Below are 16,203 nucleotides of genomic sequence, written 5' to 3'. Positions count from 1 at the left end.
AGATTTTGCTGCAAAATACAAGGTGATTTGACTCTCCAATAACTCAGTACGTTTGTTCTTTGAACTTGAAAGGCACAATCAAAAGATTTCTCTAGGTTGGTAATGCAAACTCCTCGATGTGCCAGCTTCACTTTGAATACTTGGAAAGATAAAGAAACAACAAGAATAAAGCAGTTAGTGGACCTATAAGAAAGGAACAGCTGCGGGAATAAAAAGTATAATTTGACACTAGGGAAATATTATTATAAAGATCATGTGAACTTATTTAGATGACTACGTAAGGCCGTTTTTTCCTGGCTGTGTAGGGTAGAGGGAGACGCAGTACCTTGTGGTCGGAGCTGTGGCCGTGTCCCATTTGATGATTCCTTAACCAGAAGGAGAGTGTGGTTCGGGTTGTGCAAGCCTAAGGAGCGTGCTCACCTTATGGGGAGGCGAAGGGCAATAGACCCCGGTGGGATGCGTAGGGCTGCCACCGTGTTTGCACGTATACTTTATTTGCTAAATAGATCAGATTGGGGTTCATTCTTCTGCTTAAAATCCTACTAAAGTGTCCTTCCTTGAGGAGAGGAGGGCCACGCTGCTCGGTTGGCATTCGGACCCATTCTTTGGCCGCCCCCCGGCCTTTCAGGATCTGTCCCCCTTCCCAGTCCCCCCAGTGGGCTGCAGTGACACATGACATGGCAGTTGGCTAAGGAAGGTGGGGACCCTCCGCAAGCCAGAGGGGCAAAGCAGGAGTCTTCCCTGGAGCCTTCAGAGGCACGTGGCCCCGCCGACACCTGGACTTCATGCTTCTAGAATCCAGAACTGTGAGAGAATTGAGTTTTTCTGTTGAAAAACCACCTCGTCTGTAGTACATTGTTTTGGCAACTCTAAGAAAGTACCGCAAGTCCCAGGTCTCTCGTGAAAGTTAATGGCCAATAATTGCCTTAAAGAAAGGTCACAAAGGACACGGGAATTTCCCGAGTAAGGTTCTGAGGAAGCGGGGCAGGCCTCAGGCCGGGAGAAGAGTGGGGCGTAGACCGCCTCCCCCTTGGCCTTCACCTGGCAGCTTTGTCGTCTTGGAGAAACCTTGAATTCAGTCTTTTTCAAGGGGTCACAGTGTAACGGCCACACCTTTGATTCAGTAGAGAATAACTCCATGTTTCAACCTGAATTTAAGTCGCTTTGTATGTGCTCGCTGAAGTTTGCTTACCCTCTGGCCGGTTTCCTTATCACATCCCCCTGCCCACCTCTCTCTCTCTCTTTTAAAGTTTTTCATCAAATTGCAGGTATAAATAGAAAAAGTAAACAAACAAAAATAATGTCATATACTATATATAGTACATATATCAAGTACAGCTGTAAATAAAACAAAACAAACAAAAAACATTCATGCATCTTCTCTTTTCTTCTCCCTTTCCTTTCCTTTTCTTTTCTTTTCTTTTCTTTTCTTTTCTTTTCTTTTCTTTTCTTTTCTTTTCTTTTCTTTTCTTTTCTTCTTTTCTTTTTTTTCTTTTTTCTTTTCCTTTTCTTTTCTTTTCTTTCTTTTCTTTTCTTTTCTTTCTTTCTTCTTTTCTTTTCTTTTCTTTTCTTTTCTTTTCTTTTCTTTTCTTTCTTTTCTTTTTTCTTTCTTTTCTTTTCTCTTTTCTTTTCTTTTCTTTTCTTTCTTTCTTTTCTTTTTTTTTCTTTTCTTCTTTCTTTTTTTAAAATTTATTCCTGAGAGACAGAGAGAGAGAGAGGCCGAGACCCAGGCAGAGGGAGAAGCAGGCTCCTGTGGGGAGCCGAGGGAATCGATCCCGGGTCATGCCCTGAGCCCAAGGCAGGCACTAAACCGCTGAGTCCCCCAGGCATCCCCATTCACACATTTTCATCTTGTCTGAGGTTCCCCTCCCCAAATCTACAAGTTTATTTTGTGCACACTCTGCCTTTCACATCATCTCACACAACGTTTTTGGCAAGTGTTTTTCTACTCCATAACGTAGGTTGTCACTTTTTTAGCTTCTCTCCACAGTTGTCACATTTTTCCGGCCTCCTATAATGGTGCCCTTGTTGACTGCTACCTGGGGCCAAACCCACTGCCACGTATTTCAGGTTTCTGGCAGGGCAGCAACCCACTTCTAGTCAGTGGATGGCATTTAGCTTTTGCTCCAGGAACGTGATATAACAACCAGGAAGCTTAGGGGCTTAAAGGGCACTCAGGTATCCTTGTGGGGTGGCCTGGGGAGGGCTGCTGATATGGTGTGTCCTGCCTGGGTTTGGCCCACGGCGTGTTGGGTACAAAGCCGCTGCCTCATGTTCTCCTTGGGCAGATGGGCCCGCCTGGACGGGTCCTTCCATGAGAAAAGGCGGCAGTGGGGAGTCGTACCCAGCTTTTCAATTATATTCTAAGTCTCTATTCGTGGACATGCCTGCTAGTGCCCATCAGCCAAGATAAGTGATAAGATTGACCTCAAATAAAGTAGCCTGCCCACCGTGAGACCAAAGGAAGACGCGCCAGCATCAGCACAATGGGGAAGCATTCTGCTTCCGTAGAAAGGAGGTTGAATAGTTGCAAAATAAATCTATTCTCTTCTGTCTTTTCTGGCTGTATTTAAAATGTCATTTTGGCTTTGTGTTCAGAAATTTCTGTTTTATGTGTCTTGGTATCCATTTCCTTTTATGATTATACCAGAAAAACTTTAGGATTCTAGAATCTGATGATTGGAATTTACAGTAATTATGGGATTTTCGCCTTTGGCCTCATCTCATTCTCTGCTTTATTTCCTTTTGTACATCTAATTAGATGAATATTTGAACTTCTCTCTTTTTCTTCCATGTCTTCTAAGATCTATCTTCTGATTTTCTGTTTCTTTATGTTAGTGTGCTTCTTTATTACTATATTCTATTTCACTAATTCTCTCCTTGAGCTCTTCAATTTTTGTATTTAAAATATTTGTTGAATTTCAACTTCATTTGGTATGTTTTCATTTCTAAACTCTTCATTTTATTATTATTATTTATTTTTTATTTCATTATTTTTGAAACACATTTGGCCGATTTTTGTTGTCTCTTGCACCATCGTCTTCTTAAACATAGTCATCTTATATTCTGTAGCTGATAAGATATTTGAAACTTTTGCAGGTCTGATTTTGTCACTTCTGCTGATCCCTTTCCCTGGTGGTTTGTTTCCCAGTATGTCTTGTGATTCTGAGCTCATGGGCCTTGGAACTTTATTCTGTGAAGCCTGTTTAAAAGTGCATATCTCTGAAGAGATTCTAATCTTGCTTCTAACTGTATGGTTGGTGCCCAATCATGGACTACTTAAAATTAAGTCTTTGTTTTGAGGTTTTGTGAATCACTTGGGTAGTAGGAAGGAAGGCCCAGAATTAAATGAGGGCTAGTTCATAGTTGGGAGTTCACAGGAGAGACATTTTCTTCGTGCCTTCTGCCCACCCAAACAGGTGTGTTCCTTATCTCTCACATTGCAACAAGTTCCCCCACCCCCCACCTTTATTCTTTTTCCAATATAGAATTGAAGAGTCTTGCATAAAACTATAAAACTTTTTTTTTTTTTTTTTTGCATAAAACTTTTATGTGACTTCCCCCTCTCCTTCTAAGGTCCTAATCCTTTTCACCTCACACTTCCAGGACCAGTAAATCAGTTCTACTATTACCTCTTCCAGTTATGCAATCAATTATAATTGCCTTAAAAATGGTTTAGTTGATATAGATCATAATACCTTCGTAAAATGTTCTATATTGATTTGCCTACAAAATTTCAATGCAGGTGTTAAACTATTTAAAATAAATAACTCTGCAATTTTGCTGTTTCTCAATTTTAAGAAGTTTAATTACAATATTGAGAACCAAATTTCTGAGTTTCACTTACCACAGCAATTTCCTGGAAGTTGCTATCCCAAAGGAAGTTGGGAAAATTAGATTACAATTTAATTCACTACCAAAGGTTGCTGGTTTCTTCTGTGGAAGGTCAATTAAATTATGCTGAAAAATAGTTTAGAGTATGAACATCCTTATCTGAGTCTATTTGCAAATATCTCTGTGATAGGCTTTTTAATAGTATTTTAGGAGAGTAAATAATCACTGAATCTGGTAACTTGAAAAAAAATTGTATTTTAGATGACAAATAAATTTAATACCTCCTCTACCTTTAATAGAACTTTTTCCTTTTTATTTGCTTTATATCATTTCCTTAGGAAAAAGATTCAAAGGCTCCTACATTTATAGCAGAGCAAGACAAATCTGAATTTTAAAAGCATCTCCCTTCATAATGTAACCTTAGTTTTGGTTGATGGAAATACACTTTCAAGGGTATAGGAATGACACTTAGAAAGTATTTCATGATCTAACTTTGGAAACATTTTAAATAGGTCTGCTCTAACTGCACTATGGTAAATTTTGCTTGATTTATTGAATTCCACATTTCCTGAAAGTAAACAAAATGCTTAAGTGTTTTAATTAATAGATAATCTTTTAAGTCTCTTTAAAATGTGTAGAAAAGTTAGGCTTCTTAAAAGATACTCTAAACATCTCATCTCTAAAGGTCTGACCAGGAGCTGGGGTGATACATGCAGAAAAAATAGCACATCTGTTGCTCTATGCAATACTCTTACACTTAATCATTAACCCACTCTGAGATGGAGAATGAATTTACTTATATTTTTTCAAGCAGGTAAATTTGGGCTTCATATATTTGTGGTCAGTTCTCTGAATCATACATCCAAAACCGCCTCTTTGATTCAATTTTAAAAGTTAGTTTGATTGACTTAGATTATTTGTATTAAAGTAAACGATTTCAGTCTTTGGCAGTAGGCTAAAAGGGAAGACTTAGCCAAAAAAGAAAGGACTGTATTGAGCTGAATTGAATTGACCTTTGCTTTGCATCAGCAAATTTTATAAAAGAGAACATTTGAGAATTATGTGTACATGCTTTATGAATCATTAACAAAAATTAGTGGCAATGCATCTGATAAATATTTGGAGGCTATATTCACAAAAGAGAATATATGGCCGTTTAAAAACAGGCATGTCTTAATCTAAGGGCACAATTCTAATAAGAGACCTAAATAAATATTCCAATGACATATGCATTCTTGTAATTGGAAATATATCTGGAAAGGATGTAAGAAATTAGGAGTCAAGAGAAACTTGCTGAGTTATGTTATTGTAGGACATAACAACACGGATATTTTTTTCCTTTACTGTGGGAATCAGATATAGGCTTGGGAATTTTTCTAAATGATAACTCTCCTTATTAATTTAAAAAAATATGTAATAGTATTAGATTATTGGCAGTTTGTGCCTCGGTTCTTCAGGAAAGTTTGCCTTTATATCAACCATTGGCTGCCAAGTGGCATGATATGAAGGGCCCATACAATCAATCAAGGTAATAATTAAAATTCCACCATTAGTGGTGAACTCCTATGTATTAAAGTTATTTTCAAGCAATAATTCTATTTTAAAATGTAAGTGCTTTTGGGAAGATGAATATAATAAGCTCTTTACATTTCAGAGTGAATAGGCATAAGGCAATTCTGTTTGGTCATTAGAGTATTTCTTGCTTTGGGTGAAGAAGAGGAACTCAAAGATGGGAAAAATGCAGACAGAAGAGACTAGGGGATTAAGGCAAGCTTTGCCCAAACTTGAAGATAATGATGAGAAAAAAATATATAGCTTCCATTTGGAAACATTTACTGATTTAAGCACTTATCACTTTTTTTCTGACTTAAAAATGATCCACTTATGTTGACAGATGACACTGAGATTATCGATATGCTCTACTTCTGGTAGATGGTCTTTTTACTTAAGTGGAATCACTTTTGTGGGAGAGTCACCAATCTGGGTTTCAGTTCCCATTATTTAATAACCTTCAAGTAGTAAAGTCCAATGATCAATTCTCAATCCTCACTTTACTAGAACTATCAGCAACATTAGACATAATTGATCATTCTTTCTGCCTTTCAAACACTTTACTCTATTGACTGAGATAAACATACCATTTATGTTTTTCACTTACCTTAGCGGCTGTTCCTTCATTAAGCTTTACTGATTTTCTTTCTTCTTAAGATTTTGTTTTTAAGTAATCTCTACACCTAACATGGAGCTTGAACTCACAACCCAGAGATCAAGAGTCACATGCTACACTGAGAGCAAGTCAGGCACCCTGGCTTTACTACTTTTCTTTAATACTTCTACTATATAAACATTGGTGTGTCCTACAGCTAAGTCTTTATGTTTTTCCTCTTCTTTCACTGCATTTGTTTCAAATACTCTGTAGTTTTATTTTTGTTTTTTAAAAAGATTTTATTTATTTATTCATGAGAGACACAGACTGAGAGAGAGAGGCAGAGACATAGGCAGAGGGAGAAGCAGGCTCCTCGCAGGGATCCCGATGCAGGACTAGATCCTGGATTCCGGGATCATGACCTGAGCTGAAGGCAGGCGCCCAACCACTGAGCTACCCAGGTGTCCCTACTCTGTAGTTTTAAATATCATTTATATGCTGATGATTACCAAACATGTATCTAAAGGACTAAAAAAAACCTCTTTCCTAAACTTTAGATTATGTGTAGCTATGAGCTCAACCTATAACGGAGAAATCTAATAGGTAACTCCAAATTAAAATGCTGAAAAGTAAAAAAAAATTAAAAAAATGCTGAAAAGTGAATACACAATGTCTGTTCTTAGTTCTACAACTTAGTTTTCCTTGTCTTTTCATCTTAGTAAATTATAGCTCTTTTATGTAGTTGCTCAAAGAACACCAAAAGCCAGAGTCCTTCAGGGCTCCCCTTAGAATTATACCTCATATCAGAAATTCCTGTTGATGGGGCACCTAGGTGGTTTAGTCAGTTAAGCATCTGACTTTGGCTCAGGTAATGATCTCAGGGTTCTGGGATCATCCTTGCATGGAGCCCCTGCATGGAGTCCCCCCTTGGTTATATGCTCAGCTGGGAAGCTGTTTGTCCCTCTCCCTCTTCCTCTGCCCCTCCCCCTGATCATGCTCTCTCTCAAACAAATAAAAAGAATTAGAAAAAAGATATTCCTATTGATTTTACATTCCAAGTATATTTAGAATGTGATTACTTCTTCCCACCCATACAGCAATCTCCCTAGTCAAAGCCACCATCATCGTTGGGCTAAACTATTGAAATAGGAGTATAATTGCAGGCGCTTCTCCATTCTTTTTCCTTGCGGACTATTTACCTCAAATAGCAAGGATATGTTATCTTATGTCTCCCCTACTTAGACCTTTTGTTAAGCTTTGACAGGGCAATAAGGCAAGATAGTAAATAAGAGATTAAAACATTTGAAAGGAAGAAGTAAAACTGGCAAATGACATGATTGTATAAATAGAGAATCCAAAAACCTTTACCAAAAAACTATGAGAGTTATTAGGTGAATTAGCAAGATCAATTTAAAAGAATCCAAACTGGGTATACTCATATATATAAGGTCAATACACAAAGGATACAAAGTTTGTGTACAGAAATAATTTTTCAATATAAGAAGTAAAGATCGCAAAATAAAATCAAAATATACTATGTACCATAGGATCCAAAGCATCTTGTTAAAGATATATAAGACTTATACACTGAAAATTGCAAAATAGTTGAGAGAAGTTAGTGACTCATTAAGTAAATGTACAGGTTAACCACACTTACGGATTAAATGACTCAATATTATACAGGTATCGGTGCTTCCCAAACTAAGCTGCAGACTCAGCATAATCTTGTAAAAAGAAAAGTTCCAGCATGTTTTCTTTCTTTGAGAGAATTTGTGTTAATAAGTGAGTATAAAGCTTTAGATGTAGATTTTAAAATCTATATGGACATGCAAAGGACATAGAATAGCCAAAACAATCTTAAAGACAAACAAGACAATGGATTCATATTGGTAATGTTTTCAGACTTATCGTAAAAGAATGAAATTAAGATGCTGTGATGTTGGTGCAAGGATAAACAAATAATGAAACAGAACCAAAATTCCATGCACATTTTCATTTGATACACAACAAAGTGCCACTGCTGTTCAGTTGAGAAAGACTGTTTTTCAACAAATAATGTTGGGCCAATTGGATATCCATATGGAAACAAATGAACCTTAACCTCTACTAAACCCATAAATAAAACTCAATCACAAGCTTATGTAAATATTTAAATGATAATGCTTTTATAAAAATAGAATATCATTGAAGCTCCAGAGTAGGCATAACTTTCTCAAAGAGAACCCAAAAGCACTAACCATAAGAGCAAAAGAATAGATAGATCAGACTTCATTAAAAGCAGAAATTTCCGTTTACTAAAAGGCACCGTTAAGAAAGTGAAAAGGCAAATCACATACTGAGGGAAGATACTGGCAATGTCCACCTCAAAAAGGATTCACATGTAGAATAAATGAAGAGCTTCTACAACTCAGTTTTTCTAAAAAAACAAAAACAAAAACAAAAATGAAAAACAACAACAAAAAAAACAAAAAAAGAAAACACAACCAATCCAAAAAACCAACCTAATAAATAAAAGTGAGAAGAGTTCCTTGAATAGACACTTGAAAACAAAGGGTAGTCTAATGGCTATTACACATGTGAAAAGCTGCTCAACTTTGTTAGTCATCAGGAAAATACAAATTAAATGATGCAATGCTAATACACCCTCAAAATAATGACTCAAATTAAAGAGCCTGATAACATTAGCCAGGACGTTATATGTTTAAACTTTATACATCATATGTGATACATTCTGGTTGGCCTATAAATTGGTATATTCATTTTGGAAAATTATTTAGCGGTTTTTACCAAATCCAAATATATTTACCCTGTGATCCAACAATTCCACTTCTAGTTATAAACCCAATAAAAAATGAGGGCATCTGTACAAAAGAAGAAATGTACAAGAATATTCCTGGCAGTTTTATTCACAATAGTCTCAAATTAGAAGCCACCCAAATGCCCGACAACTGAAGAATGGATAAATTGTGATATATTCATGTAATCTTGGCAATCTCAAAAAAAACCTGGTATGGGCAGAACACGGAAAGTATCAAAGATATATTAACAAAAGAAAATTGAAGCAAAACCTGCCTATTTTATCTTCTCTATGAAGTTCAAAAACAGAGAAACAAGTCTCCTTAATAGAAGTCAAATTAGTGGTTACCACTGAGGGGAGAAGGGACGTCAAATGAAAAAAGACTCTTGGATTTCTGGAAGTGTGTACTTGATTAGTGTGGTAGTTCCATGGTGCTTGCATATACATGTGGGACGGGAGTGGGTGTATGTACAATTCATAAAGCCACAGACCTACTTGCTTTTTGTGTCAAAGACTAAAACAAACAAAAACAAAAATAAAACCTCCAGTGGCTTTCTATTTTACTCAGAATAAGCCAAAAATTTGAGTGGGGCTCCCAAAGTCCTATACAATATAGTTCATGGCTGCCTTTCTGACTTGTTATCCCTCTCCAATTTGCGGAGCGCTCCAGCCAAATTTCTTTGTTGAGGTTCTTAAAAATATTCTCTTCCTTCAATACATCACACAAAAGCAAAGGGCTATAATCCGCTGCTACTATCTTTTTTTTTTTTTTTTTTTGATGCTCATATTGTTCCTGGATTTGGCCAAGTTGAGCTCATTCAAGCTGGCTACTCTGTCCTTTTGATGTGTTCCCATTGTTTTTTGAGCACTTCCTTACTTTCTAAAATAAAAATGTGTTCCAGGCTAATCATGTACTTTCCCTGTCCAAACCTGGAATAAGCCATTTGTCCGAGGGGCTCTGATTCTTTTATTACTCAGTCTCCTTGTATGTGTCCAATCTCCCATCTCTGTTTTCACTCCTTCCTCTGTGTGGATGCTATCCTGCTCAGCCTCTATTTCTACATTCCTGGATACTCACCTTCCCAATTCCATGGGGTCATTCCTCACCCTACTTGGATTCCAACATTGTTTGAACCCTGACCCCCCCCCCCATCCCGTCCTTTCTTCAGCGACAGGATCTCCACTCTATTTTGATCCCAACACCCTGCTCTGGACCATTGAGGCAACCCCTCACGTCTCCCAGTAGAGACTTTACTTACCTGATAGCTTTAGAACTGAAACGCTCGGAACAGGAAGACACCTATACCATACTTTTAATTGGTCAATGAGAATTGTGTGGGCCTTTTTGGAGAATTGGAGAAGAATATTCTCTGCTGGCACAGTGTAAGGGAAAAATAAGTGGGAGACAGGATTTTTATTCTCAAGGAGCTTTTCAGGGTAATTGGAGAGATAAGACAACTCATTTTATCTTTAGAATAATTCTGTAAGGCATAGATTAGTGTCCTTATCTGAGCACAGCTATTAAGAATATGAACTTATTTTCTTTGAGGGGATAATTTCTCAGCAGTTTTGGAATACTATAAATGGAACTGAAAAGAAAAAGCTAATATAAAAAAATTGGGATGCTAAGCAAATTCTGGAAAGTCACAATGACAAATTATACTTCTTTTTCTCTGACTTGTTTTGGTTTAGAATGAATGAATAGCATAGATGATATCCTCTAGGGAAATAAAATCATATTAATTTACATCATTATAATGCTACTGGGAACCCCACAAACCAAGAAAAAAATAACCATAACCTTCTAGCATGGTAATTCCACAAATAGGCCAACTGTTTTCAATTTGCAAATAGGACATCAAGCCACGTTAGTGACTTTCTTTTGAGTATAGATAATTTTTTCTGATTATAAATGTTTAAAACCTGTTACAGTATCTAACATAAATCTCATGTATTTATGATTCAAGTGGGTGTGAGAATAGGTAGAAAGGAATATGAATATAAAGCTAACCTGTCAGCTGAGGAAGGCTTCACACTGTGATTCGGGCACACTTGCTGCTCCTGACAAACAACCCTGAACCCTCTGAGGGAAACTGAAGGCTATGCTGGCTTATGTAACCAGAAATTGCAGAAATATAAATGGAAATGACTAGAAGCAGAACCCTCATGCCATTAGGACCTTTCTTTGTCTTTCTGTGTATTACATTAAGACTCCTCTACCACGGACCACTTTTCCATATGATCCTGGAGGGATCATTGGAAGCTTTAGGCTTAGCTTTTTATAGCTTCATTACCAGAAAAAAGGAGGCTTTTACCCTCAGCAAAACTTGGGAAAGAAATTCAGAGAATGAACTCTGGGTACACACTGCTTATTCCAACTTTTGCAGCACAGTGTTGTGCTAGAGACACTATGTTTATCCAGACTGGGTCATTCACTCGTTTCTAGATCCTGGGTAATTCAGAGTATTATTATTATAAGCCCCTATTACAGACAATGATTAACGTGTGAGTGAAGGAGTTCCCCCTTGAAAGGGACGATAGCATAGACCTGGCTGCTGGGAAATTCCTGCAATTTCTTGCAGGAAATTCCTGCAAGCCAGGAAGCCACGCCAATTTGTATTTACTATAATTTCTAAGTAGATTGCAGTGAACTCAACCTGAACAAAGATAATGTAGTTTGGTGGATAAGGAAGGCATCATCATTTTTGGGCTCTAGGTAGCATGAATACTCAGCTACTCAGGGAGTGGATTCACAATAGTTGGTGACTAGTCTGTTGGAATACCTGTCCAACTAGCAGCTGGGGACATGGGTAAGCATACTGTGCACTCCCTTAATATACAGATCTACTTACAAGGGGGTTATGTTCTGATAAATCCATAATAAATTAAAAAATGTCATAAGCTGAAAAATGCATTAATACATACCTAACCTACTGAACATGGTAGCTTAGCCTAGCCTTACTTAAATGAGCTCATAATACACATATTAGTCTACAGTTTGGCAAAATCATCCGACACAAAGCCCATTTTATAATAGAGTGTTGAATATCTCATGTAACTTATTGAATACTGAAAGTGAAAAGCAAAATGTTTGTATGGGTACAAAATGGTTGTAAGTATATCAGTTGCCCATGTGACTGAGTGGCTGACTGGGAGCTGTGCCTCTCTGCTATGGCCCAGCATCATGATAGAGCATGGTACCACATGTCCCTTGCCCAGGAAAGATCAACAGTCAAAATCTGAAGTATATTTTTTATTGAATCCATATCACTTTTGCACCATCATAAAATTGAAAAATTATATGCTGAACCATCATAACTTTGGGGACTGTCTATATATGTGTAGTGAAGAAAAGTGCTTGAAAGGAAAAATATAAAAGATACAGGAAATCTATCAATTCTAATTTAGTGACAAAGTTAGCAGAAGTAAGAAAAATAACTATAAGGGTATACAATGTAGTGAAATGATATTAATATGCCTTTTATGTCAGGTGGGCAGGCATTAAATATAAAAATAATAAAAAATGTAAGAACATTGGAAAGTCAAACTCAACAGTAAAGAAAGTTAGCCACAGTCTGTGGGGGCTATCAGATTCAATCAGTTATAAGAATTAAACAATGATGTGTCATGAATCCAGAAAAGACCCATCACTGTAAGGACCTCAACGTGTCTTTGCAGTAAGAAAAGTCACTGAATAATCACAGCTTTGAGTTTTATGCCCTTTTCCAAATACTCAATGTGTAAACTTAGCTGCTGACATGGTTATTCCAAAATGTTTGGGATAATAAAAGGGTTTCTTAGTGAGTTCTTGTCTCACCCTGGAAAGGTTCAGACTTCTGTTTAGAGAAAATAAAGTATATTAAGCTTATTTCACTACAAATATTTTGTTGAGTTTAGAAAAATATGAGTATGATTTTTACTTAAATATTTTAAATATTAAAGATACTTTGATATATTATACAATAGAATAATCTTATACTTCCATCTAAAATATATAAGTAATGTTATTGTTAGAAGTTTTATTTTTTTTTAAGATTGTATTTATTTATTCACGAGAGACACAGAAAGAGGTGGAGAAGCAGGCTCCCTGCAGGTCTTGATACCAGGACCCCGGGATTACACCCTGGGCCAAAGGCAGCTGCTCAACCACTGAGCCACCCAGGGATCCCTTGTTAGAAGTTTTAATTCAACATGTAAAAGATGATTTGGGTATGTTTGTAAACATTAGAAAAATTAAAGTAATTTAATATTAGTTCAAATAATTTAAGTACTGGCCAACGTTTGCTTACTAGAGATAATTTGAATTTGGTAAAAGAAAGAAAAAAACCTCTGAATATATTAAATTTGTAAATACAGCTTGAATTATTTAAGAAATTCAATTTGCCAAGCTAAAAATTTTTTTTAGAATTTACTTGAATAAAACAGAGCACCATAATTTGTAAATTAAACTTAAAAACTTAAAGAGAGACTTCTGATTCTGGGAAGATGGAATAGACATATTTCCTCTATTCCTTTCACTAAGTCCAGTGAAAAAAACCTATATTTATATATGAAACAAACATAAGAAGACTCTGACAGGTGAGTAAAGGTGAGCAGACTGGCTGGGGCCCGAGAAAGGACCCTATGTCGAGGTCTTCACTTTTTCTTCATATACACTTGGAGATGAAGAATTTGGCAACCTGGAAAGATCAACAGATATGGACAGAAGTGTCCTCCCAAAGGTCTGTTCTATCTAGCCAAAGGGTCAGGAAAGGATCTCACAAGACAGAAAACTTTTTTTTTTTTTTTTTTTTTTAAGACAGAAAACTTTTAAGCAATAACTGCTCTACACCAGGAAATAACATAGAAAAAATGTTACCTCATTTCCGTGCCATCAACAAAGGCTGATGGGGCACCTGAACTTCCATACTTGCCAGGCTGTACAAGGTGCTCTACTACCCCTCGCAGGTACGTGTTAGAGAAGACCAAGCGTGGAACTGATGCAAGGAGTGCTCCTTCCCCTCCCCAGTCAGGTTCATGGAAACACTTGGGGATCTTTGACTTCAACTCCTTTCTGGTAGTAATGAGGCACTTCTCCTCCTCCTGCTGTGCGGATGTCAGTGGAGGCTGAGAGGAGTTGGGACTCTCATCATTACCCAGCAGTAATGATGCTACCCCCACTATGGCATCAGTGGAAACCACTTAGGAAGCCAGAAATTCCACCCATTCCAGCAATAATCAGGAACCTCCTCCCCAAGAAGAGGAATCTGGACTTCTACCTAGAAATAATGGGGCAGCACCCATCTCTGCATGCCAGAGCAGTGTCAGGAAAAGCCACATAAAATAGTAGGTTTATTTATTTATTTATTTATTTATTTATTTAAACAGTAGGTCTAAATAAAATCCAGTATCCTATTACTTAATCCCAAAACATTTAGGTTTTAATAAAAAAAAAAACAAAAAACTTGTCATATCAAGAAAACGTAAATTTCTAATAGAATGAGAAAAAGGCAATTAATAGATGCCAAAACCCAGGTGGCAGGGATGTTGGAATTATTTAACAAGCATCCTAAAGCACCCATTATAAAATTGCATCAACAAGCAATTACTGAACGCTTAAAACAAATTAAAAAATACTACACCTGAGCAAGGAAATAGATGCTGTAAAGAATAACCAAAGAGAATTTAGAACTGAAAAAATATAACCAAAATTAAAAGCTCAGTAAATGATCTCAATAGGAATGGGAAGGATAGAGGGAAAAAATCAGCAAATTCTGACATAGAACAATAGAAATTAATCTGAAAAACAGAAAGTAGATGAAAAATAGATGTGCAGATTTAGAGACTTGATGGACTCTAATAACTGAGCCAACATTTGTGTCATGAGAGTCCCAAAAGAGGAGGATAAGAAGTACAAGGATGAAGAAGTAATTAAAAAAAAATGGTTAAAATCTTCCACAGTTTGTGAAGAGAAAAAAGAAATTATGAATTTAAGAAGCTGAGAAAACACCGAACACAATAAACCCAAACAAAGCCATGCCAAGACAAATTGTTCAAGTCCTGTAAACTAAAGAGAAAGAAAAAATCTAAAATGCAGCCAGAAAAAAAAAAAAAAAAAAAGACACCAAACTGATAGCAGAAAAAATAATTAAAAAGACATTGACTTTCTCATCTGTAACCACTAAGGTCAGAAATGTTGAACACTAGGGCGCCTGGGTCTCAGATGGCTAAGCATCTGCCTTTGGCTCAGGTCGTGATCCGAAGGTCAGGGTCCTGGGATCCATCCCTGCTTAGCGGGGAGTCTGCTTCTCTCTCTCCATCTACCCCTCCCCGACTCATGCCCCCCCACCTCTTACTCTCCTCCTCTCTTTCAAATAAATAAATAAAATCTTAAAAAAAAATGTTTAACACTGATTCATGTTGAAAACCATCAGTACACTAAATCTAGAGGTGGACTTCCTTCAAGAAATGTGACAGCACTTGGGAGGCGGAGGTGACTCAGCATCACGCCTTTCCCATTGCCTGTGGGGTGACGTTCAAACTGCCTAATGTGGCTACTTAGGCCTGGCCTGAGCAGGTCTGTCTCACTAGCTTCCTACTCATTTTCTCCAGCCAGGCTCATGACTATCGTTCAGTCCTTCTAATGGGTCATTCTCCTTTCCCCAAGGACTTTGAAATGGCATAATTATAAAGGTAATTTTGTTAAAACGAAGTCACTAGGATGGACCCTAATCCAATATGACTGGTGTCCTTATAGGACACAGACACACACCAGAGGGAAGACCACGTGAAGACACGGGGTGGAGATGACTGCGTACAAGCCAGGAAGAGTGGCCTCCTGAGAAAGCAGCCCCGCTGACACCTTGATCTTGTACTTCTAGCCTCCAGAAACATGAGAAGATAAATTTCTGTTGTTTAAGTCACCCGGTCTGTGGTATGTTGCTATGACAACCCTTGCAAACGAACCCTCAAAACTCAATAGTAACAAACAATCCAATTATAACATGGTCAACATACATAGACTTTTCACTAAAGAAGATAAATAGCAAGTAAGCACATGAAAAATGTTCAATATTATAAACCACTGGGAAAATGCTAATGAAAACTCTACTGAGGTATTGCTCCCCACCTATCGGAATGGCAAAAATAAAAAATACCAATGATGCCAGATGCTGACATGGGTGGAGGACAACTCGGTCCCTCGTGCGTTGCTGTTGGGGCTGTAAAATGGCATGGCCATTGTGGGAACTATTTCTCACTTTCTTAGTAAATGAAATATTGAATTACCATAAAACCCAGGAATGCGCTTCTGAGCGCTTATTCCGGAAAAATAAAGAATCATGTTCACACAAAAAGCCTTTACACAAAGTTTGCAGGAGCTTTTCTCAAGCAGCCCAAAATTTGTATACAACTCGATGGCCCTTCAATCAATAAATGTTAAAACTGG

Source organism: Canis lupus, chromosome 31, assembly GCF_048164855.1.
Source record: "Canis lupus baileyi chromosome 31, mCanLup2.hap1, whole genome shotgun sequence".
NCBI classification, from domain to species: domain Eukaryota; kingdom Metazoa; phylum Chordata; class Mammalia; order Carnivora; family Canidae; genus Canis; species Canis lupus.
Note: the sequence above shows the minus strand (reverse complement) of the source record.